Source organism: Erpetoichthys calabaricus, chromosome 13, assembly GCF_900747795.2.
Source record: "Erpetoichthys calabaricus chromosome 13, fErpCal1.3, whole genome shotgun sequence".
Taxonomy (NCBI): Eukaryota; Metazoa; Chordata; class Cladistia; order Polypteriformes; family Polypteridae; genus Erpetoichthys; species Erpetoichthys calabaricus.
In genome coordinates this window covers 126559015-126583888 of record NC_041406.2, presented here as the reverse complement: position 1 = coordinate 126583888, position 24874 = coordinate 126559015, and the positions used below count along the sequence as shown (strand labels likewise).

Genomic DNA, 24874 nt, shown 5'->3' with positions numbered 1-24874 from the left:
TAGAGATTCCAGGTAATTGAAAGGAACTACTCTTGGCATCTCTCTTCTAGGAGGTTTTGTGTTGCCAACATGCTTGCATCGTTTGTGCATTAGCGGCTAAGTGACTGTCTTTCTTCTAGGTTTCCTTTTGCCGGCATGCTCGCCTTGCTTGTGTATTAGCAGTGGGAGGAAAAGTAAAAGGGATACCATTTTGCCGACGTGCTGGCCTCGCATGTGTATCCTTGGAGGTGGAGTCCTAACCCCGACTCCACCTCTCACTTTCGGGCTAGACAGACACACATACTTCCACGTGTAGACGTTTATATATAACATGTGTTTCCAGCCAGCACAAATATTTAAGAATTGGCGGTGTTGGTCAATTGGTTAGCGTGTTGGACTTTCGATCAAACACTAAAAGGTTCAAGACTAATGTAGACTAATTTAAAAAAATAATTTTGATTAATTGACATTGATGATTTGTCAGATTACTTCAATATGACAGCAGCATTGGTCAAGTAATTAGCGTGTTGAACATTCAATCAAATGGTCGAACATTCGAGACCAACATACACAAGTTTTGTTTTTTTGTTTTTTTAAAATTTTACCAATTTTTCATCATTTATATACAAATTTGATGAAATACTCTTTACAGTTGTGTGGCAGTATAGGCTCAGTAGATAAAGCGTTGGGCTTTTCTAAGAAAGATTGAAGGTTCAATTCTCCAACAGACAGACACGCATTTCTAGTACTTCTCATGTGTAAGGTTTCACTGTGGTTAGGGCTCACTTTAAGTGACAGCAATTACGATGCAGTGATTGCTCTGCTGCACAACATATTTAGAAGAAAGGACACTGCATTAAATGTGCACATGACTAAACTACTAAATGTAAACCCTGTTAAAAATAAATCATCAGACAACTAAGACAGCTACATGATGAATGTGAAACTCAGATATGCAGTTTGGAATCCCTAGGGGTGCATGGTGACATGTATGGAAGCCTTTTTGCCCAATACTGTTGAAGATGATGCCTGAAGACATAGCACTGGATTACACTTGCCAGACAAATTCAGATGTTAAAGGGAGTGTGCCTGAGCTTACAAAATTCCTTCAAAAGGAAGTTGAAAGCAGAGAAAAAAATCACTTCAACTGACTAAAATCAGTGATTAAAGAAAGATATTCAGTCAGCCCAGAAACCATTTGCATAGCCACTATATTCTGCTGAGATGAAACCTAAAAAACTGAGCTATCCATCAGCAGCTGCACTGCATACAGCCAGCCCTAAGGTATGTTTGCTTTGTGACAGTGCAGATCATGAGGCACAGTATTGGCCACATAATACAATAGCTGCCTGAAAGGAAAAACTTAAAACATTAGGAAGATGTTTTATTTGCCTGGGTCCCAAACACATAGCAAGGTTTTGCAAAGCAGAAGGACTTCCATCTATCCATTTTCCAACCCGCTGAATCCGAACACAGGGTCACAGGGGGTCTGCTGGAGCCAATCCCAGCCAACACAGGGCACAAGGCAGGAACCAATCCCGGGCAGGGTGCCAACCCACTGCAGGACACGCACAAACACACCCACACACCAAGCACACACTAGGGCCAATTTAGAATCGCCAATCCACCTAACCTGCATGTCTTTGGACAGTGGGAGGAAACCGGAGTGCCCGGAGGAAACCCACGCAGACACGGGGAGAACATACAAACTCCACGCAGGGGAGGACCCGGGAAGCGAACCCAGGTCCCCAGGTTTCCCAACTGCGGGGCAGCAGCGCTACCCACTGCGCCACCGTGCCGCCGCAGAAGGACTTGCATGTACTAAATGTGGACATGGATATCACCAAGCAGTGTGTTATCAAAATGAAGCAAAGCCATCAACTGAAAATAAACCAGATGCTGTTGTGTCCTCAGTTATGTCTAGTACAGTAAAAATGAAACCAAATAACCAGGCCACAGTATTGCTGAAGACAGCTAAGGCTTGGATGAAGGGAGCAGCAGGAAAAAGAATTATTGTTTGTTTGATGGTGGTAGTCGGAGAAGTTTCATCCATGAGACCTTGGAGAAGACATTAAAGTTACCAATTCTGAAGCAAGAGACTCTCAATCTTCACACATTCGGTTCCCCTAATCCTATAATGGCCAAATGCAATGCAATCAATTATAGAAAATGTGTGGAATCCGCAGTAAAAAAATTCAATTGAGGCTATTGAAACTCCACAGGTTTGTACTGCTGTGATGCAGGTCCCTGGTGAACACATTCAAAATGAGCTTAAAAGAAAGGGCTACAGCTTCCAGATTTTCCTCAAGGTGGAACAGATGACACAGATCTCTCAGTGTTAATTGGAGCCAGTTTTTCCTGGGAAATCATATCTGGGAAAGTGGAAAGGCTGACAGATACAATTGTGGCTTTAGAATATACGTTTGGTTGGGCTGTACAAGGACCAGTATCATCGTCTAGCATAACAGACACTATATGCATGCACATCAGTTTTGAAGAAGATGCTGAAATCTCAAAACAATGCGTGCATTCTGGTAGGTTTAATCTCTAGGTATTGTCTAAGAGAAGATGGGAAGTCCAGAAGAAACTGAAGCACTTCAAAGATTTGAAGAAACTAAGGTATGCAAATGAACAATATCAAGTGGAGTTACTATGGAGACAAGATGGTCTGGAACTGCCAGACAATTTTAAAGTTGCCAAGAAAAGACTTAAAAGCCTAAAACGCAAACTGAAAATGAATAAAACACTGATGTAATTCAGGACTATCTCAAACAGGGCATTTATGAGGAGGTTCTAGAAGCTAATGAGACAGAGGGGCAGGTGTTCACTGCAAAATATTAACTACCACATCACACAGTAATCAGAGAAGATAAGGTCACCACAAAGTTGAGGGTTGTGTTTGGCCGCCCTCTTAATGTGATGATGCATCATTCTGTAAATGACTGCTGACTAGGCCAAGCCTGAATCCAGATTTGATGAGTGTGCTTATTAAATTCAGATTACATTAAATAGTCTTTACAGTAGATATTACAAAGGCCTCTGCAGATTTCTCAGGCAGAAAAAGATGGATGCTGTCAGATTTTTTTGTGGCTAAAGAGTTCTCTAACTAACAACACAGAGGATGAGTTACGTATCCTAAGAATGACTTGAGCAGTATTTGGAGTCTCACCAGGCCCATTTTTATTGGCAGCTACTATCAGAAGGCATCTGAAGGAATATGAGTTACAATACCCTAAATCTGTTAGGGCATTAAGAGAATCACTTTATGTACACAATTTCATTGCAAGTTTGTGTGACATGGAAGAAGCCTTCTCTGTGACTGTTCATGCAAAGGAGATTTTGTTTCAGGCTGGCATGAACCTATGTAAGTGGACAACCAATTCCTCAGAGTTGACAGCAAGGTAGAAAGAAAGCATCATTGAACACAATAATGACTAACACCCACAAGACAATGTTAAAGGTTCTGGACTTAATATGGTGACCACAGGAGGCCAATTTTGTTACTGGACATTTTGCAAGGTAAGGAGAACACAAAAGGAAGTGTGCTGAGGTGCTCTGCTCACATATTTGAACCAATTTAGCTCCCCATACCCTTTACAGTTAAGAGTAAAATGCTTGCTTCAGGAAATATGGGAAAGAGGACTGAGACGGGTTTAGGAGTTACCGTCGGATCTCACAAGGGAATGGAATTAGTAGTGTGCATAGTTGCATCAACTTCACCTAGTGGCCATTCCTCAATGTTATCAAATTCAGATACAACCAAATTGTTATTCCCAGAACCCACACATTCTGTGATGCCACTGAGAAAGCATATAGTACAGTTGCACACCTCCAAGGAGAAACTAAGGGTGGGGAAGCTGTCGTGAGCTTGGTAACAAAAGTCTGGAGTAGCACCACTAAAGAAAATGACTACCATGACTTGAATTAATAGGTGCTTTAATTGGAGCAAAACTAAGCCTTTAAATGTGGGAAGGCATCAGTTTAGGATGTGGACAGATTCAATGATCATTTTGCACTGGATTCAGAGCTCAGCCCAGAAATGAAAGCCTTTTGTGGCTGATAAGAGTTGAAGAATTTAACGAATCCAGAGTCATGGTCACACTGTGATGGAAAAAACAATCCTGATGCCCTTCCTAAAGAGGTTTGACTGTGGAAGGTCTGCTTCAGAGCCACCTCTAGTAAACTGATCTTGCTCAGTCAAACAGAAAACACTGATAAAGAGGTTCTAGATGATCAGGTTACTCTGCAAGTAAAATCCAAGGTCCACTTGTCACTGCAATTCAGCAGCAGTGACAAGGCAATTGAACCTGTACTGGACCTACAGATATTTAGTAAACTGAAGGTTGTATTAAGAGTAATAGCTTGGACAAAGATGTTCATAAATAATTCACAGACAGACAAGAATTCAGGAGAGCTTACTGCAGAGGAACTCTTTTTAGTGGAGATTTATTAGATTAAAATGACACAAGAGCAGAGTTTTAGTAAAGAGATTGATGCTCTAAAATCAATCCAAGGCATAAATAAAGACTTAAAAATAAAGAAAATGTAACCCTTCCTTGATGATCACAGCTTGCTTAGTGTTGGAGGAAAACTGCTTTAGTCTGACTTCAGCTTAAGAAAGTAACACCCATGGATTTTACCAACAAAACAGATACTCTGAGCTGCTTGTTCAACAAAGCCAGAAAAGGGTAATGCATTCAGGAGTAACATATACTTTAGTGCAGATTAGGGAATGATATTGGAGTATAAGAGGCAGACAACAAGTTAAACAGGTTATAGCAAGGTATAGCATCTGTCATCGAGACCGAAGGTACAACCAGGACAGCAAGTAACTGTATCCTTACCAAAAGACCGTATAAGTGAATCACCACTCTTTGAAATTACTGGGGTGGACTTTTGCAGCCCCAGTTTATGTCAAGATTGAAGGTGGTATAAGAGAGGCTTACATAGTGCTGTTCACCTGTGCTGTCACAAGAGCTATACATTTAGAGCTGGTATCAGATCTGACTGCAGACAGCTTTATTTTAGCCCCGAGAAGATTCATTGCCAGAAGAGGACTGTATAAGGTCATTTATTCAGATAATGCCAAGACCCAAGAAAAGTGGGAATCTATGAAGAAACCTGAATTAAGGGAGTTCTTTTCAGAGAAGGGCATCACCTAGAGCAGTGGTGGTGAACCTATGGCACACGCGCCAGAGGGGGCACTCAGAGCCCTCTCTGTGGGCATGTATGCCGTCACCCCAGCACACAGTTCATTACTAGAAAGCCAGAGGGATGTGGGGCCAGACTGCTCCCCTCCCCCTCTCCACACGCACCTGAGGACATTTCTCACATCACCTGCCCCTCTGCCCAGCAGCCCAATGGGAGTGCTTCCTCCCTCCCCTGTCTGGGGTAGGGCAGGTGGCTCACATGCATCGTGAGGGTGTGGCACGGACTGCAGCCTGTTGAGTCTGTGGCGAAGTTGATTCCTGTGATGGGGTTGGACAGGAGCTAGGTTGAAGGGGATGTGGTATAGCGGGTCCACAGCTAAAAATTGAAAAGGCCAGTTTTAATAGATAATTGCTGCACTCGCGGCTTACAGAGGGGCATGGTAGTGTGGCTGAAGCTTTGTGATGCAGGCGGTCCTCGCTTAAGTGCACAGGTGAGGAGTCATCCGCATCTGTAATTGTTGCCAGGAGCTGCTAATCGCCACACCTGATCCACGTCCCCGTAATATATAATAGAAGCTCAAGGCGGATGGAAAGAGGAAAAAAAGAGAGAGAGAAAAAATCGGAACAGAGGATAATGGGGAAGACCTGCATGAAACAATTGAGAAGATAGGAGGGATGACAAAGGGACAGCACACAGTTAGTTCTGAAAATGAAATCCTTAAAGTGTGGAATTCTCTGCCAAATAATTTTAAGTCAATGAAAGCACTTGGGATTGCTTTCCTTACTTTGTTTGGATCATCTTATGCTTGTGAGAAGCTGTTTTCAGCTTTGAATTATATCAAATCTGACACCAGAAACAGACTAACATATGACCCGAGTGCTGCATGTGTTGCTCTCAAACTTACAATGTATGAGCCAAGGTTTGACAAATTATCAGCATGCATACAACAGCAAAAATCACATTAATTGTTCAAAAGCACGCCAAATGCAAACTTTTACCTTTACATAAAAAGTTGTTTGTATCATTGAAAGCTCTATTGTGTTTTTCTTTTAAGACAAAATATGTTAATGTACGAGTTGTTTTTTCTAATCTAAAACCTCAGTATTCAGGTTAAATTCCCGTGTTGGCACTTTGTGATAAATAAGTGGGTTTTGGGTTGCAGTTTGGGCACTCGGTCTCTAAAAGGTTTCCCATCACTGAGCTACAGGTTCATTGTGGAATGAGCTGCATAGTGTGGCAAGTTCTGGGAGAGTCCTGTCTAAAAAGAGTGCTGAGTTAGGCTTTACTAAGCTTTGAGGAGTTACATACAATGCTGGCATAAGTAGAAGCTGTGCTGAATTCTAGGCCTCTCACTTATCTGCATAATGAGCTTGATAAACCCAACCATTAACACCTGCACACTTCTTGGTAGGTAAAAAGGCTTACTTGTTTTCCACCAAAGACACATTTATCAGGAAATCAGTCTGTGGATCTGAATAATAAGAATATAACTCAAAGATTGAAATAAAGGCAAAGGCTTGTGACTAGCTTTTGGCACAGATGGAGGAAGGAACATTTGATAGACTCAAAATCTTCTCATCAGTGTGAACCTACTCTGCCACTGGGCCAAAGGTTGGAGACAGAGTGTTAATTGGAGAAGACAAAATCCCACAGCAAATGTGGAAATTGGGAAGAGTTGAGGAACTTTTTCCAGGGATAGAAGGACTTGTACATTCATGTACTGTCCACACTCCATTTAGAGTTAATTTGAGAAGACCTGACCAACTCATTTATCCTTTAGAAATTAATGATGAATAAAATGACGAACTCTCGTTCATCGGGTGGGAGGATGTTATAACTTTATGCAACTGAAAATATGCAGACAGAAATATTGTGTTTAATTAACTGCAAGATTAAACTGTTACATAGGTATTTATGCATTGTAAGAGTATGCATGTGCTTGAACTATAGTAGGAAATGTATTACCCAGAATTCTAGGAAAAAGGGAAGGAGAAGGAAGTTAGAGCATGATTGTTTATAAGGTTAAGTGATGTTGTTCATGGTTGTGTTAATCTAATTTACAATTAAACATCGTTTCATAAAGAACAACGCCTGATACATTATTGAAGTTCCTCTTTTTAAAAATATCTAACTCAATGACACAGAAAAACACCAGCAATGCATTGAAATATTTATATTGCATAATATAAGAAACAGAAAAATACAAATCAACATTTTTAACCAATAATCTATAATAAAATGACGCAGAATTGGTGTCTCTAATTAAGAAATCACTCGGCCACTGGTTTGGAAAGTGTTTGGTGACTGTTGGATTAATTCAGTTATTAGAAAAAGCTGGCTGCATAATGTATGACAATCATTAACTCTTCTGTACTATCTATGTAATTGAGAAAATGAATTAGAGCATTACCATATCCCCACAGGTTCCAGGTAGGGTTGCCAGATTAGAAAATTAGAAAGACTGGACACTCTTAAAATCTCCCACTATATATTATATATATATTATATATATATGTATTTTTTTTTTTCCACGGCATTCGTAGTCTGTGTCACAATGTCGCATACTCTTTGCATTTATTTGATAGTAAACTATTTCAACCACATATATATTTATACATGCCGACCGATATATAAAAGTAGAGATACAAGTTACAAACATAAAGCAAGAATTTTAATGGGTTATGAGGAAAACAAAACTAAAATCATTTGAAAATTATTTAACACAAGCTAAAAAAAATCTGTAAAAGTGAAATAATTTGAAAATATTTATTTAATACAGACAACAGAGAAATATTATTTAATACAGGCAGTTAGAAAAAAAGTGGACCGTGGCAAGTAGTAACACACTTTGTTGACACTGTATGTTGCAATGCTGATACAGAATTGCACAACAGCACACCTTGAGGTGCTTTTGGTCTACTTCTCTGTGTCAGGCAGCTCCTATTTAAGTGATTTCTTGATTGAAACAGGTGTGGCAGTAATCAGGCCTGGGGGTGGGCTACGGAAATTGAACTCAGGTGTGATACACCACAGTTAGGTTATTTTTTAACAAGGGGGCAATTACTTTTTCACACAGGGCCATGTAGGGTTTGGATTTTTTTTTCTCCCTAAATAATAAAAACCACCATTTACAAACGGCATTTTGTGTTTACTTGTGTTATATTTGACTAATGGTGAAATGTGTTTGATGATCAGAAACATTTTGTGTGACAAACATGCAAAAGAATAAGAAATCAGGAAGGGGGCAAATAGTTTTTCACACCACTGTAAAAATAAGACCAGCCAGGGATGGGCTCCCTCTGAGATTTATGCCAGCAAGTCACTTATACATTAGATCACAGGGCAGAGATATAATATTCAAGTAACCGCATTAGTGTATTCTGTGGAAAAAAAAAACAAAATGAAAAGGACCACTGAAACATAAAAATGGTGGTGCTATTGAGAGAGGGTGACAGCTAAACATTTTCTGACGGTTGCTGCAACAGCTATTTTTAGGTAGAAGTGAAATTTGTAGGGCATAACCGACAGGTCAGTCAGTGGCAGATGAATTAATCCAAAGTTTCCTGACCTTCGAGTCTGGAGTTATGGGGGGGTTATTTCAGCAGGGTCTCAATATCCTAATATCCAATTGCAGCTAAGTCAAATAATACTACTTATCCCTTATAGTAACATGCAAAATATAAATAAATGTGATCTCATGATCACTATATGTCTAATAGTACAGTATGACAGAATTAACCAATAGCACATATATTGACCCCAAGAAAGATTAAAAAAAACGCCTCTTGACTTAGGTGATGCACATGTATACAAAGGAGGTAATGATTTGGTGGGGGAGGATTAAAATTAGTACAACATCTGCATTACCTTTTTTCTCGCATATGCCATGGTGAACACCCAGGTCACCCTGAAAGTAATTCACCATCCACCAAGAAGTTGCAAAAAGAAAATTATGCTTCACATATGATTCTACTAAGGTTAACCTAGGTTGTCATTACTTTCTACATATTTTAAACAGATATCATGGCTTTTTCAGATGCTTGATGTGAAAAACATTTACAATAATCAATACTCATTTAGATCTAATGTAGCTTAACGATTGCAATTATTATTATTAAGTTTACGTAAATGCCTTGCGGGCGGCACAGTGGCACAGTGGGTAGCGCTGCTGCCTCGCAGTTAGGAGACCTAGGTTCGCTTCTCGGGTCCCCCCTGCGTGGAGTTTGCATGTTCTCCCTGTGTCTGCGTGGGTTTCCTCCGGGTAATCCGGTTTCCTCCCACAGTCCAAAGACATGCAGGTTTAGGTGCATTGGTGATTCTAAATTGTCCCTAGTGTGTTTTGGTGGGTGTGTGTGTGTGCACGCGCCCTGCGGTGGGCTGGCACCCTGCCTGGGGTTTGTTCCTGCCTTGCGCCCTTTGTTGGCTGGGATTGGCTCCAGCAGAGCCCCGTGACCCTGTATTTAGGATATAGCGGGTTGGATAATGGATGGATAGAAGTTTATGTAAAGATGTACTGTACATTTGCTCTGTTCCTTCAAATCGAGGAGTGTGCACCTAAAAGTCATTAATTAGGAAAGGGAGAGAGGGAAGTTAATTGTTGTCTCACCATCATTAACAAGCAATCAGACAGCTAGTTAAGCAAACTGAGGAGAAACACAAAACAACAAAAAGACTTAGTTAATCTTGTTCCTCTAATCACAGCACTTCAAACAACAGCACTTAGAAGTGAGGTTTGACTCTTCTTAGTACCATGCTATGTAGTCTGGCTTTGATCCACAGCTAGTTTCGGTGCATTATCAGGTATGCTGCATCTCACCCATTGTGAACCATCTGCAGACTATATTGTGTTGTGAGTTGGATACACAAACATGGTAAATAAGTGGTGTGAGGCCTCCAAAAGGCTTTACTGGCCTGACCTTTTAATTGCCTGGGTTTACCATAATAGGCAAAATCCAATATATCTATATCTATCTATATCTATATAAAAAGGACACACATGCTGGAGGGTAACCATGAACCTTGACTTTTGCACAGAAGGGCAATGAAAATTCTTTATAGATCCTGGATTTATTCAGGAAATAAAAAAATATAAGAAAAATGTTCAAAACAGAGAATATAGGCAAAAAGATTAAGCAAATGCACAGAAAACAAATTCCCAACAGGCAGTCCTGAATCAATATCTTGCAGAAAATCCATTTCAGAAACAGTAATACTTATAAATCTCCAGTCATAAACAAATGCTTGGCTGCTAGATCATGCCTGTGGCACTGAAGATAAAGCCAGGAGGACCCAACAGCTGTGATATTAGGGTGTCTGTGCCACTGGGGATCCACCCACAAAGAACAAGGAATGTAGGCATTTTAAAAAGACAGTGCTAGTCTACAGACCACCGAGGCCATATTCATTGTTCATGACTGAATTTAGCAACCTTTTATCTGATTTGGCTATAAATTATGATCACGTAGTATTGATGGGGGATTTTAATGTGAATGTTTTACTTATTTGCTAAATTCAGTAGGATTTTGTCAGAATGTCAAAGGTCCAACTCATAATCATAACCACACATTAGATTATAACTTACAAAGTTGAAATTCAAAATTGAAATATCACTCCGTTAAATGAAGTTACTTCTGATCACTACTTTATTACATTTGATTTAGTCCTGCCCTTGCCAACACACTCACAAATTAAAACAAAGACAGAATTACAATCTGGATGTCGCACTGCTTCAAAATTTATAGATACTTTGAGTAAGTCGAGTGTAATTGTGGAAAACCATTTAGATCATTGAACATCAAATGTAAACGTGGAAAACAACTTAGATCAGCCAACATCATATTATAATGTGACCTTGAGAGATGCTCTGGACACAGTGGCTCTCCTTAAAACAAAAGTGATCAAACCACATAGAAATTCTTCCTGGTTTAATGAGAACACTCGAGCTCTTAAATTAGACTCAAACTGGAGTGCATATGGAGAACAACAAAGCTGCAGGTCTTTCAAACTGCATGGACATAGAGTGTTAAAAATAAAAAAAATCTCTTTAAAGCTCTTTCAGAATACTATTCTAGTCAAGTCAAGTCAAGTCAACTTTATTTATAAAGCACTTTACATACAACAGCCGCTGACCAAAGTGCTGAACATAGGCTAAAATAAATTTTAAACAAAAACAAAATAATAAATAAGTAAAATAAAATACAATAAATGAAACTAATTAAAACCTAGTAAACACAACTAAACAGAGTTAAAACAGAGTAAAATCAACTGCTCACACAGGATCAAACGCCAAACCAAAGAGGTAAGTCTTAAGAGCAGACTTAAAAATGGGCAGTGAGGAGGCCTGTCTAATGTGGATCGGCAGTGAATTCCAGAGCCTTGGAGCCACAACGGAAAAAGCCCTATCCCCCCTGAGCTTTCGCTGAGTCCTAGGCACATCCAGAAGCAGCTGACCAGCTGATCTGAGTGAGCAGGAAGGAGAGTGCATATGCAGCAGCTCAGCGAGGTAGGGCGGAGCAAGCCCATTTAAGGACTTAAAAACAAATAAAAGAATCTTAAAATGAACTCTAAACTGAACAGGCAGCCAGTGCAGTGAGGATAACACAGGTGTAATGTGCTCATTTTTTCGCGTGCCAGTTAAAAGGCGTGCAGCAGCATTTTGCACCAGCTGGAGCCGAGACAGGGTGGACTGGCTAACACCAACATACAACGAATTACAATAGTCCAACCGGGTTGTAATGAAAGCGTGGATTACTGTTGTAAATTGATCTTTGGAAAGAATGTTTTTTATCTTCGCCAAACGTCTCAGCTGAAAAAAACAAGATTTCACCACCGCGCTGATCTGATCGTCCAGTCTAAAATCCTCATCTATCCTAAAACCCAGATTTGTAATGACAGGTGTACCATATTGTGCAACGGGACCCAAATCCACAGGAGCAGAAGTAGAAATAGACCCACTGGTGCCCCCAGGACCAAAAACTATAACCTCTGTCTTATTTTCATTAAAATTTAAGAAGTTTACTGCCATCCAAGCTTTCTCCTCTTCTAGGCACATAACCAAGGTTTGTATGGAGTAAGCATCCTTGCGTTTGAGGGGTACATAAACCTGAGTATCGTCTGCATAACAATGGAAAGCAATTTTATGCTTTCTAAGAATAGAGCCAAGAGGCAGGAGATACAAAGAAAATAGCAGAGGACCAAGTATGGAGCCTTGCGGAACCCCACATGATAGTGAAGCAGAGGAGGATCTAAATTCATCTAGCCTCACTGAAAAAGTTCTTTGAGTCAAGTATGATTTAAACCACGCCAAGCCAGTACCACGAATGCCCACACAATGCTCCAGACGAGATAATAAAATACTATGATCTATAGTATCAAAAGCAGCTGTTAAATCGAGCAGAACTAAAATCACATAATCCCGAGTCTGTTGCCAAAAGGATGTCATTAAAAACCTTCAGTAATGCGGTTTCAGTACTGTGAAGCGGCTTAAAACCAGATTGAAACACTTCGAGCACATTACTTTTATCTAAAAAGGCTTTCAATTGAATATACACACTTCTCTCCAAAATTTTGGACAGAAATGGAAGCTTGGAAATCGGTCTAAAATTGGATTGAACAGTGGGATCTAGGCTTGGTTTTTTGATCAATGGTTGCACTATGGCATGTTTAAACAAATTAGGAACTACGCCTGAGGAAAGGCTGCTATTGATAATAGCAAGAACAGATGGCCCTAAAACAGAAATAATCCCTTTAAAAAGAGAAGGTGGGACAACATCAAAAGGAGAACCCGAGGGCTTCGATTGACCAACAATCTCATGTAAACAAGATAGAGTCACCGGCTCAAACTGATAAAAAACAGCAGAGCAGGGGAGAACAGCTAAGGGGTCATAAACAGTGAGAGGTATATGAGCCCTAAGATTGTTCACCTTATCTACAAAGAAGTGCAAAAATTTCTCACATGTCTCATGATTACATCTTGCCTGAAGAAGGGGCCTGAGTTTGCCTCGAAAGCTTGCATATTGTAATCTTTCTAGTTAGCCAATAAAAGGTGTCATTTTGCTTGGCCTTTTCTCTACATTCATAATGGCTAACACGGTACAACACCCTAGTACTTCACATGTCTCAAAAGAAGGTTCCATGCAGGCATTCTGTGGAGCATTTAAAACCCTATCTATAATTTCAAATAACACACGAGATTTGTGATAGTTTGACAGAATAATATTTGACATGTACGCTCTTTTGGCATCTTTCACAATAAACTGATAACGACGCCAGCAGTCTTTCAATACTGGAAACGATACATGCAAATTGTCCTTTCTCCACTTGCGCTCGGCTTTCCGGCACTCGCGTCTGACAGCCCGAGTTGTGTCATTCAGCCAGGGCTCAGATTTCATTTTAGGCTGCCTGGTTTTTAATGGAGCCACAGCATCTAAAATAGTTTGGCAGGTGGAATAAAACCAGGAACAGAGCTCCTCCGTATCGGAGGACGCAGATTCAGGAAGATCACATTGACTAAACAAAGCAGAAAAATGTACAGCAGTGGATGGATTAATGACCCGACAGCGCTGCACAGAAGCACGGGGTTTATCAGCTTTACAGGGCAAGGTGATGTCAAATGTTACAGGCTTATGATCTGAAAACACTGCGTCCAAAATTGTCAAATTTGCCACAGAAAAGCCGAGCGATAGGACAAGATCCACCGTGTGCCCAAGATCATGCGTCGGTCCAGACACCCACTGCATAAAACTAAAAGAGTCAATTAGACTTAGAAAGTCCTTCACCATCGGTTTATCAGGACAGCATACATGTATATTAAAATCTCCAAGAATAAGGACTCGATCATATTTAGGCACAATTTCAGCCAGTAAATCGGAGAAGTCATTGAGAAAGTCCTTATATGTAGGAGGCCGATAAATCACAGCAAACAACACTGGGAGCGAGCAACCTAGCATAAATAAGCTCAATTCAATGCTAGAAGGAAGAAATGATAAAGAAAGCTGCTTACATCTATATTTATTAAGAAAAACAGTTGCAATTCCTCCTCCTCTGCCTGATGTCCGAGGAGAATTAAAGTAAGCACAGTCCGAAGGTAGAAGCTCTGAGAAAACGCTAGATTCACCAACATTCAACCAAGTCTCCGTCACACAGAGAAAATCCAGTCCATTGGAGATGAAGAAATCCTTAAGAATAAAAGTTTTGTATGACAGGGATCTAGCGTTTACCAGACCAATCCTGGTAAGAGCCGGTGTCATCGGAGCGCCTGCATTCCGAGGAGCCCGGCGGAGAGGCCGCAGATTTCCCAAAACCACTCCGCGTTGTCGGGGGTGAGGATAGTAGGAACAGTGGAGCTGCGACAGCCGGAAGAACTCCTCCGACCCGGCCACAGGTACCAACCAGGTGTAGGCAGGATCCCATAAGTTTCGGGGAGAAACGAGGCGACGAGCCCATCCGAATCCAATCAGAGACCTAGCAGAGAAAGCTTTCAGCCTCACCAGCCTACCGCTGCGTTTACCTCGGCGGCGACGGCGCCTCCTCCGGTAAGGTGGAACCGGAGCACGACGGAAAAAATCGGGAATCTCCGACAAAAGCGGTGGCAAAGATTCCTGGGCACCAACATAAAACTTTTCCTCAGCAAAACTTCGCAGTTCAAAAAGAGTTTGGCAATCATACACCAGAAGAGCATCAACATCTAGAGCAGCAAAAGTCAAAAACAAAAACAACTCAAACATAACCAGAACTGGCAGAGCAAAACGGCACGCCACACACACAGGCGCCATCTTGGGAGAAGGATCTGCAATAATAGATAGCAATAATAAAAATCCTCGCGTACTGTTTAGAATAGTGACTAAATTAACAAATGGGAATTCAGATCTACAGTGCAAAATACCAACAGATATTAGCAGTACAGACTTTGTGAACTTCTTCAATGAGAAAATTAAAAATATAAGATCTCAGATCTCAGCATCACAGTGCAAACCACATGCTAGCTTAACAGACCCTGTCTCACATTGCATTCAACACTTTAGTAATTTTAATCCTGTAACTGACCAGGAAGTCTTAACTTTAATTTCTAAAATGAAAACCCACTACTTGTTCCCTAGATGCAGTGCCAACAAAACTAGTAAAAAGTGCAATGGATGTTCTTGCAGCGCCTATTCTAAACATTATCAATAGTTCATTATTGCATGGCACAGTACCTGAGGCACTAACAGTGTCAGTCATTAAACCATTACTTCAAAAGTCAGACCTAGACCCACACATACTAAATAATTATAGGCCTATTTCAAAGTTACCCTTTCTCTCTAAAATACTAGAAAAAGTAGTCGCCAATCAGCTTCAGTCACACCTTACACATTACGGTTTATTTGAGAGATTCCAGTCTGGTTTCCGCACTGGTCGTAGTACAGGAACAGCACTAACGCAGGTTGTAAACAACATTCTGATATCCTCTGATGAAGGAAACTCCACTGTAATTATGTTGTTAGATTTAAGCGCAGCGTTTGACACCATTGACCATTATATTTTACTGCACAGGCTAGAAAATGATGTACAGGCCCTGTGCTCGCTTGGTTTAGTTCTTATTTATCAAATTGATTCCAATAAGTACAGAAATGCGCTGACTGTACTCCATCATTATACACAGAAGTGAGATATGGTGTCCCGCAGGGCTCAATACTGGGACCTTTACTGTTTTCACTTTACATGCTTCCACTGGAATCTATCATTAGGAAACAATGTTAATTTTCACTCGTATGCAGATGACGCCCAGTTATACCTTTCATTTAGATCAAATGAAGTTTCTGCAATGTTGTCTTTAATTAGTTGTGTTAGTGAATTAAAGGAGTGGATGGATGAGAACTACCTATCTTTAAATACAGATAAAACAGAGATGTTAATTTTTGTAGGGAATGACGCTGATCACAACAATATTTTGTCATCATTTAACTCAGTTGGAATCGCCATTAATTTTACTGAATCAGCTCACAATCTAGGAGTTCTTTGACTCTAGCATGTCATTTAAAGCGCATATTACAAAGTTGTCCAAATCATGTTTCTTCCATCTAAAAATGTTGGGAAATTAAGCTGCTTTCTAAATAAACAGGATTCTGAGAAATTAATTTATGCATTTATTTCTAGCAGGACTGACTACTGCAATGCAGTGTTCACTGGCTGTTCAAATTGCTCTTTAAACAGCCTCCAGTTAATCCAAAATGCTGCAGCAAGAATTACTCCAGTTCTTAAATCCTTACACTGGCTCCCAATTAAGTTTAGGGCAGATTTTAAAATCTTCCTTTTAACATATAAAGCCTTAAATGGCCAAGGTCTGGCTTACTTGTCTGAACCAATCATGACTTACAAACCAAGGCGCACATTAAGAGCTCAAGATGACGGTCTGCTTATGATTCCAAGAATTAATAAAATAACAGTGGGAAGTCAAGCTTTCAGTTACAGGGCCCCTAAACTGTGGAATGGTCTGCCTGCTACTATAAGAGATGCCCCTTCGGTCTCAGCTTTCAAATCCCAGCTGAAGACTCACTACTTCAGTTTAGCATATCCTGACTAGTGCTGCTGATTAACTGTACATGCTGCATCTATGTTGTTGGTCATTAGCACTAAAACACAAGTAACATGATAGTTATAATTTGTTACTAACCGTCTCCTATTCTGTTTCTCTTCTTGGTATTCAAATGTGGCACTTGGTGCCATAGCCCACCTACCAAGTTGTTTTGCCTGCCTAAGGTAAAGTCATCCCTGATGGAGGATCGCAGGAATCATCGGGTAGATGGGTCCTTTCATCAGATTGGCTGGCCCAGCGCTGTCTCAGCTGTGGAATGGCCAATTGGGGGAGGCAGCTTGATGGCTAAGGTCTCCAGGACTATAAACAAATCCAAATCATATTATGTGATATCATCTACTGTTAAATTCTGCTCCGTACTTGTAATATTTTTATACTGCATTGAGGATTACTTGTGTTCTGTTCTGTGTATTGTATTGACCCCCTTCTTTTTGACACCCACTGCACGCCCAACCTACCTGGAAAGGGGTCTCTCTTTGAACTGCCTTTCCCAAGGTTTCTTTCATTTTTTTCCCTACATGGGTTTTTTTTTTTTGTTGTTTTTTTTGAGAGTTTTTCCTTGTCTTCTTAGAGAGTCAAGGCTGGGGGGCTGTCAAGAGGCAGGGTCTGTTAAAGCCTACTGCGGCACTTGTGGGACTTTGGGCTATACAAAAATAAATTGTATTGTATTATGTTCTCAGCCAAAACAGAAAATACATGAAAATAAAACATTGAGTATAACTAATTAAAAATAACACCCCTTAATATGTAACACATTTTATTTGGGAATATTATTTAAGGCAGAGCATGACGAATCAAAATTTGTTTATACAGTATCTCTCAGCAATAATGTTTCTATTGCTTTTGTAGACGTACATTATTATACCATTGCCTTTAATACAGACTTGTTTTGCCACTACTAGGATGAGCAGAGAGAGAGAGGACCACATAGTGTGATAGTGAAAATGCTAAAAAAAAGCGTGATGAGGGATAAAATAGATGAGAGTAAGCACAAGGGAAATTGTTAAATATGGGTCAAAAATTGCAGGGACAAAACCAAATGAAACTCAAGGTTAGTGCTATTAAGAGTCCTTAGATTTCCTTCTAGCAAGACAAAGAGATGGCAAAATGCCAGCAAATTATGCCATCACAGCAATAAAGGTTACAAGGATGACCTCTGAAGCTGCTCCACTAATGGTTGCAAGTAGCAACCAGGACCAAAAATGGAAGCCCCCCACAACAACATGCTAGTTTATTGTGGCAGACAGCCATGGCCCTTACCCGTCCGAGATGCCTATGAACCATAAGGACTGGCAGAGTGAACAAACACAGGACAGTACCTCCCTCAGGCTGCTAGATGGCAGTCCCCCTGGGTAGCAGTGGTGCCCAGGATTCCCACAAAGCAACATGGGTCTTGGAGTTCGGGACAGCTCTATTGGGTTCAGTGGGTGCCACCAGAGGCAACTGCAGAGCCCTATCTTGGCAGGCCTTCGCTACACCTGGGAGTACTTCAAGATCTCGCTAATGAGCAACCTGGAGCTCTCCCAGGTACAACATAAAAGGAGCTGCCCGCATTCTGGGAGCCACATTCGGGAAATGGAGAACAAACCATGCCAGGAGGAGTGGAGGTGGACATAGAGAGAGAGAGAGAGAGAGAGAGAGAGAAGAAAGGACATTGGTGTGTGTAGTGTTTATTGTGTATGGAACTGTACTGTGTAGGTGGAAAATACACATATACACTCATATACATACACATACATACTATATATATCTTATATATATATAAACGTCTACGTGTGGAAGTGTGTGTGTCTGTCCGGCCCGAAAGTGAGAGGTGGAGTCTGGATAAGGGCTCTGCCTCAGAAAAAAACAGAAAACTCGCTTAGCCACTAATAACACAAGCAGGACGAGCATGTCAACAAAACAAATCCTGCTAGGACAGAGACGCCCTGAGTAATTCCTTTCAATTACCTGCCAATTCTACATTTCTTTTTTATTTCTGACTATTTCAATAGTTTTTAGGACCCTGGGCTTTTTACAGCACAGGCTTACACAGCTAGTATATTATATATACAGTACACAAATTTGAATTCTCCCAAAGTCCTTACTAAATCAAAATGTTATTCATAGTAAAAAAATTAGGAGAAATGTTTAAATTACATAGGATTTTTTTTATTTCGTTCCAAGAAAATTAAATTCAACCCGAAATTTAGACAAAACATTAAAAGAGTGACCACAAAAGACTAGACAGATGAACATCACTAAATTGTTCACCAATTTGGTCTTTGTGAACCAAACATCTCAAATTTGGACATCTCTCTCCAACAGATTATCTATCACATGTCATTGAACGCCTTGTGGTCTTTTGCTCATTGCCATCTGTCTTGCTTGTTTCCTTTCAAAAATATTTGTTTCATAGCTGCAACATGTACTACAACATTGTTTCTTTTAGGATTTCATTGCATGATTAAAGCATGTAATTTTTTATGCCACAAAATCTCAAACAGGCACTTCATTGAGTTTTCTTTTTGCCTTTAAGAAAGTGACCTTTAAGGACTCTATTTGGGTATTCCAATACATTTACACTCTTCAGCCTTGCCAATATCTTCACCCTTTTTTTTTATAATACCTCAAACATCATTTCTTGAAAATCCATTTTGGTATACTACTGCTTACTAATTATAGCATCACTGATATAAAACTATAAAAAAAATGTGTTAGCTTGTGAAATGCATGCTTTCCAAATAACGATATATTACTTACCTTTTACAGCTCCCGGTACCTCACTCCCAGATAAACAAGGCTTGAGCTGGTACAGCTTTTTGCCCTTTTTGGGTGGGATATCAGCCTGTTTGCTGCTTTTGCTTATCGATACATTTACAAAACAAGACACTGACGGAGAGGTGTGAATGGATTTAAGGTGGGCCAGGTTTACAAATTTTTTCATAGGCTTTGGTAATTCTAGTGTTAAGCAGTGTAAAGTTAATACAAACTACTCATGAACCCCAACAACAATTAGATGATCAGGTATGGCAACTTCAAATACAGACAGAAAAACATCTGACAATATTCACTGAAGAACCACCCCACAGAATATTAGGCGCATACCCTAGAGTTGAACTGGAAACAACTTCAGTACAAGTTCTAGCATCTTTGTTATATAAGTATTGCATCACAGCATACCTGCTACTATAGTCTATGAAAATATTATAGTTAGTTGCCAGTGCTTCAACATTTTTATAAAAGGAAATGCAGTAATTGCAAGGTACAGAGTAACACTGGAAGCTTACACATGCAAGTTCAGTGAGTGGAATTTTGATCCTGTCAAGGCTAAATGCACACAGGTCTTCTTCCTGTGGAGCTGCAAGTCAGAAATACCTCAGACAGCACAAAAATGACCAGGGGCCTCAGGTATAATGCCGTGCATAGAATTCACAATAAAACACAGCATATGAACAAAACCAGAAATGTGCGTACGCACAAAAAAATCCTGATGCATAAATTTGTGTGCATGCTAACTTCCACATTCTTCCGCTACATAAATCACAGTCAGAGTGAAATGTAACGCGCATGCATTCGCCTGCCGCCCCACTCCGACTCCTCCCAGAATTTCGCCTCTTTGAATATGCAAATCAATATAAATAGCCTCTTAAGTTCAGAATTCTATGAAAAGACAATGGCAATGCTGGCTCAAAATTTAGGTAATCTTTGAGATTAATCTATTTCTAGTATGCACATTTCATGTCTGAACGCTTAGGTACTGATTACACTAAATCAGCTATGCATTTGCTTTGCAATGCCTTACTGTACTGTCCTGGGTTGGTTCTATTTATACCCAAATTTGTTCAAATAGGGTGAGTCTACCTTTAACCACATAATTTGATTAAATGTGTTTATATTAATAATGGGTTAACAAAATATAAAAGCAATGGTCTTTTGCTTTGAGATACTTGTTAGTATATTTAAATATTATTTGGAATTTTAACTTAAATTTCCTATTACTGTAAAATATGGAAAATGTATCTGAGCTTGATTTTTAAACAATGTATGTTTAATTTAAACATATGATTTGTAAACTTTAGTTATCACATATGTTACATCTGAAATCTTTTCTTAATGTGATTTGGATAATTCTAAATTGACATAAAACTTGATTGCATGTTAACAGCTTCGCCTTACTATGCATAGTGATTGCCGGTTTAAGACTAAATATGGTTAAGATATAGCTAGGTTTTGATTTTTTCTTTGGGTTGAGATATTAAACAAAATAGATTAAATGATGTTTAGTCGTTATATAACAATGAGAGAAACTTGCTTTAAAGTGGGGCAGTTATATTGACTTTTTTTGAAAGCCCTAAATGCCTTTCTTTTTGCAAGCGGATACAATTTATTATGGGCAAGCCATTCTTTTTAATCTGTACTAATAAAAGGCAAAGCCCTCACTGACTGACTCACTCACTGACTCACTCATCACTAATTCTCCAACTTCCCGTGTAGGTAGAAGGCTGAAATTTGGCAGGCTCATTCCTTACAGCTTACTTACAAAAGTTAGGCAGGTTTCATTTCGAAATTCTACGCGTAATGGTCATAACTGGAACCTGTTTTTTGTCCATATACTCTAATGAGGAGGCGGAGTCACGTATCGCGTCATCATGCCTCCTACGTAATCACGTGAACTAAAAACAAGGATGAGATTTACAGCACGAGTCAAACATGGGAACGAAGGTAAATGATGTTAATTTTTGAGTTTCTTTTAATACTGTGTAAGCATACATATTAACACATGTGCAATTAAATGTGTGCATTTACGGGGTGATTTCTCAGGCTTAAAAGCTTGCCTTTTATTAAAAAGGTAAATGCAAACTGTTTTCATTCTGAAGGGCACAAAACCACGTTAGATTTCAGCCGTTAAACGCGCAAAAATGTCAGTACACCAGATAAATAAGCGCAACATATCAGTTGTATTGTATGCTTACAATACATATAGAAATGTGTTAATCGTTAACTGATATTATGGGATGGTGTTTTTTCAACTCGCGCCTTGATTTAAACGATTGCATTTCTTGGTGGGTTTGTGTATAGCTTATTGTCAATATCTTTACACCTCTTTTTAAGACTTAATTTAAAAAGGTTTTCTTTTCTTCTTAATTAAAATTTAAAAGCAGTACTTCACTGCTGCAAAGCCCCTCTAGCGCTGACGTCCGAGGTTCGATTACCGTAAGTGAGTGCAGTGAGTGTGTACGCCTGAAGAGCCAAGAATAAGGGGGAAAGACGTGTCGCGTACTCTTTGTATTATTTGACAGTAAACTATTTTCAACCATTCTATGATCTGCTTCTCACAACTGAAGGCACCATGGCTGATGTTACCTGACTTCCTGGCCAACCATAAGCGTTACCTGGTAGGTAACCAGCCACTCACTTCACTCCCTTACGGGAATCGAACCTCGGACATCAGCGCTAGAGGCGAAGCCCCTAAAATTGCGCCACGGCGTGTGGTTCGTTTATTTGACATGTAGATCGGGGTAATTGCATTCACGGCATTCGTAGTCTGATTCACAATTTGATTGTATGGGTGGTTACCTACCAGGTAACGCTTATAGTTGGCCAGCAAGTCAGCTCGAAGTGATCACTCGAGTAAAGGCAGCTTCACAAAAAAACAGATCCTTAACAAACTGTTATTAGTATATTTTCCCTCAATTTAAAAAGGTTTTCTTTTCTTGTTAATAAAAATTTAAAAGCGGTACTTCGCCGGTGCGAAGCGCGTGGATTTGAGCGACTGACGCATACAGACATATTCATGAGTGCAGGTACTTCGGAAAGAAAGCACCGTGTAAACCTAAAGTTTAAATTAAGTTCATAGACCTACAAAAGGTTGCCATTGATTTGAGGCAAGATTGCTTTTCTCCTGTACAGCTATACGTTGCATTCTCAAGAGTGTGCTTGCACGGCTTCGGATATATATGTATAGAGAGAGATGTATATAGAGATATAGGTATACATATATAGATATAGATGTATATATGTATGGATGTCTATATATATATATATGTAAGCTTATAAGTACTGCCTTACTTCTCTTTAAGAAAGGAAGATGTAATGATACTTGATTTAAACGATTCCATGTCTTGCTGGGTTTGCGTAGCTTATTGTCAACATCTTTACACCTTTTTTTAAGACTTATTGACTGAAACGGGCTTTCACGAAAAAAGTTAGGGCTTTGCTACAGGATACACCCTCCACAAGTTAAGCAAGTAAAAATAAAAGTATATATTTCTGTTTTATTTAAACCTTTTAAGTTCGTATGCATAGCCCCATTTGGCTGTTTTAGTTTTTTTTTTTTTTCTTTCTTCAGTATTATTTAATCTCCTTAAAGAAAAAGAACATATGCATTTTACTTTTTTTGTATCTCTTTAGTAATATTTTAGTGTACTGTAAAAGGATAACCAGTATTTAAACCTTTTATGTTACTTTATAAATTTATTTTACACAATGTTGAAAAATTAATAAGAAAGCTACATATTTTGGCAGCTGCTGCTTTAATTTTCAATGAAATGAAAATAGCTCTCCAAGAGAAAACGTCAATGAAGAAGAAACAGTTTGCACTATCTAAAAAGGAGAAACCCTCATTTATAAAGGTTTGCTGCAGATGACTTAACTGAAAATAAATTAATAGTTCCTATGTGTATAATACATATTTATCTATTTTACTTATGCCTTTATTCCAGCAACTTGCAACATCTGAGGTACAAATTGTTAAATTACTTTTGTTTTTTGCAGCACAGGCAGGTGAAGTGACTTCCTCAGGGTCACACAGTGGTGTCAGTACCAGGATTTGAACTGACAAGCTCCGGGTTTACTGAAATATTACTGAAGAAAGAAAAAAAACGAAAACGGGCAAATAGGGCTATGCATACAGATGTCCATCCATCCATTATCCAACCTGCTATATCCTAAATACAGGAGCCAATAAATATTATATATATATATATATATGTGAATGTATGTATGTATATATGTATGTCTATATTTATATTATATATATATATATATATATGTGTGAATTTGTATATGTATATATATATGTATATGTGGATGTGTATATGTATATATATGTTTATGTATATATATATGGTTACATAACCTCTTTAACACACTACTTCTCCGCTGCGAAGCGCGGGTATTTTGCTAGTATCATATATTTTAAACGAGGCACTTAAAATTGTTTTGCTTTTTAAAATATTTTTAGGGTAAGAAAGGTATCAATACAAATTTCCTAATGTATCATTTACTTTAATGTACGGTATTTCGGTAAGTGTATTTCATTTTATAACAAAATGATTGTGCAATCCTAAGAGAAACCGATTTCTTTTAAAAGAATTGTAATACTATGTATTCAAATACGAAGATAATCGGACAGATTAATAATTCGTTTTTTATGTATTATTTTAAATAAACAATTCGGAAACAGAACTGACGAAAAGTTCAGTACTTTACTTTGTACACACAACTAGAAGTACACAATCCGCCCCATGCCACCGTGTCAATAAACCCACCAAATCATACGCACATGCGGAATCACTCTGTCATCAATGTTTAATGATGCACCACAACTGCGTACGATTATGTTTCCCCACAATTTAACCCTAACTAATCAAGCTAAATCAAAGATAGAGCAGTATTAATCTACCGTTCTTAATTATTAAAAATGCAAATACTTCCTCTTTATCTGAAACATACTTGCAAAACTGAAAACGTCCAAAGCGTAACCTAACACATTAGCAAATACAATCTAGAAAACATGCTAAAAATTGTATATGACTAAAGTGAAAAGGCATTAGTATTTACCAGTATACAATTTCGTTTCTCCCCACTTGGAACAGAAATTCCGGTCTCAAACAAACCGCCCCTTTGCCATTTTTATCCAATTGGCATTCTCTGCCTCTGTAGTGGGCGGTGAGCATTCAGTCCTACAGAGGAGTATTTATACGTTCGGCTAGCCCATAGCTTTCAGCAATGGAGTAAGTGCCCAAAATCTTCTTAGACGATTGGGTAACAAAGCATGTCACTCAGCCTTTGTGACGGTAGATGACTGCATTCGAAATTTGCTTTTCTGACCGGTAGTCGTTTAATCGGATCGGAAATGCGTAGAATCTAAATATATTTTTACTTACGCCGACTATTTTTTGCACATTC

The 24874-nt window shown here is 39.2% G+C and overlaps 1 protein-coding gene across 1 annotated transcript in view; it reads right to left on the bottom strand.

Annotated features, from left to right (window-relative positions):
* triqk (triple QxxK/R motif containing) overlaps positions 1-24664 on the bottom strand; it is a 231045-nt gene extending 206381 nt beyond the window's left edge. Inside the window, exon 1 of the mRNA XM_028817794.2 lies at positions 24527-24664. The gene's annotated coding sequence lies outside the window, so the exon portion shown is untranslated. The remainder of the gene's footprint in view (positions 1-24526) is intronic.
* Positions 24665-24874: the final 210 nt, after the last annotated feature.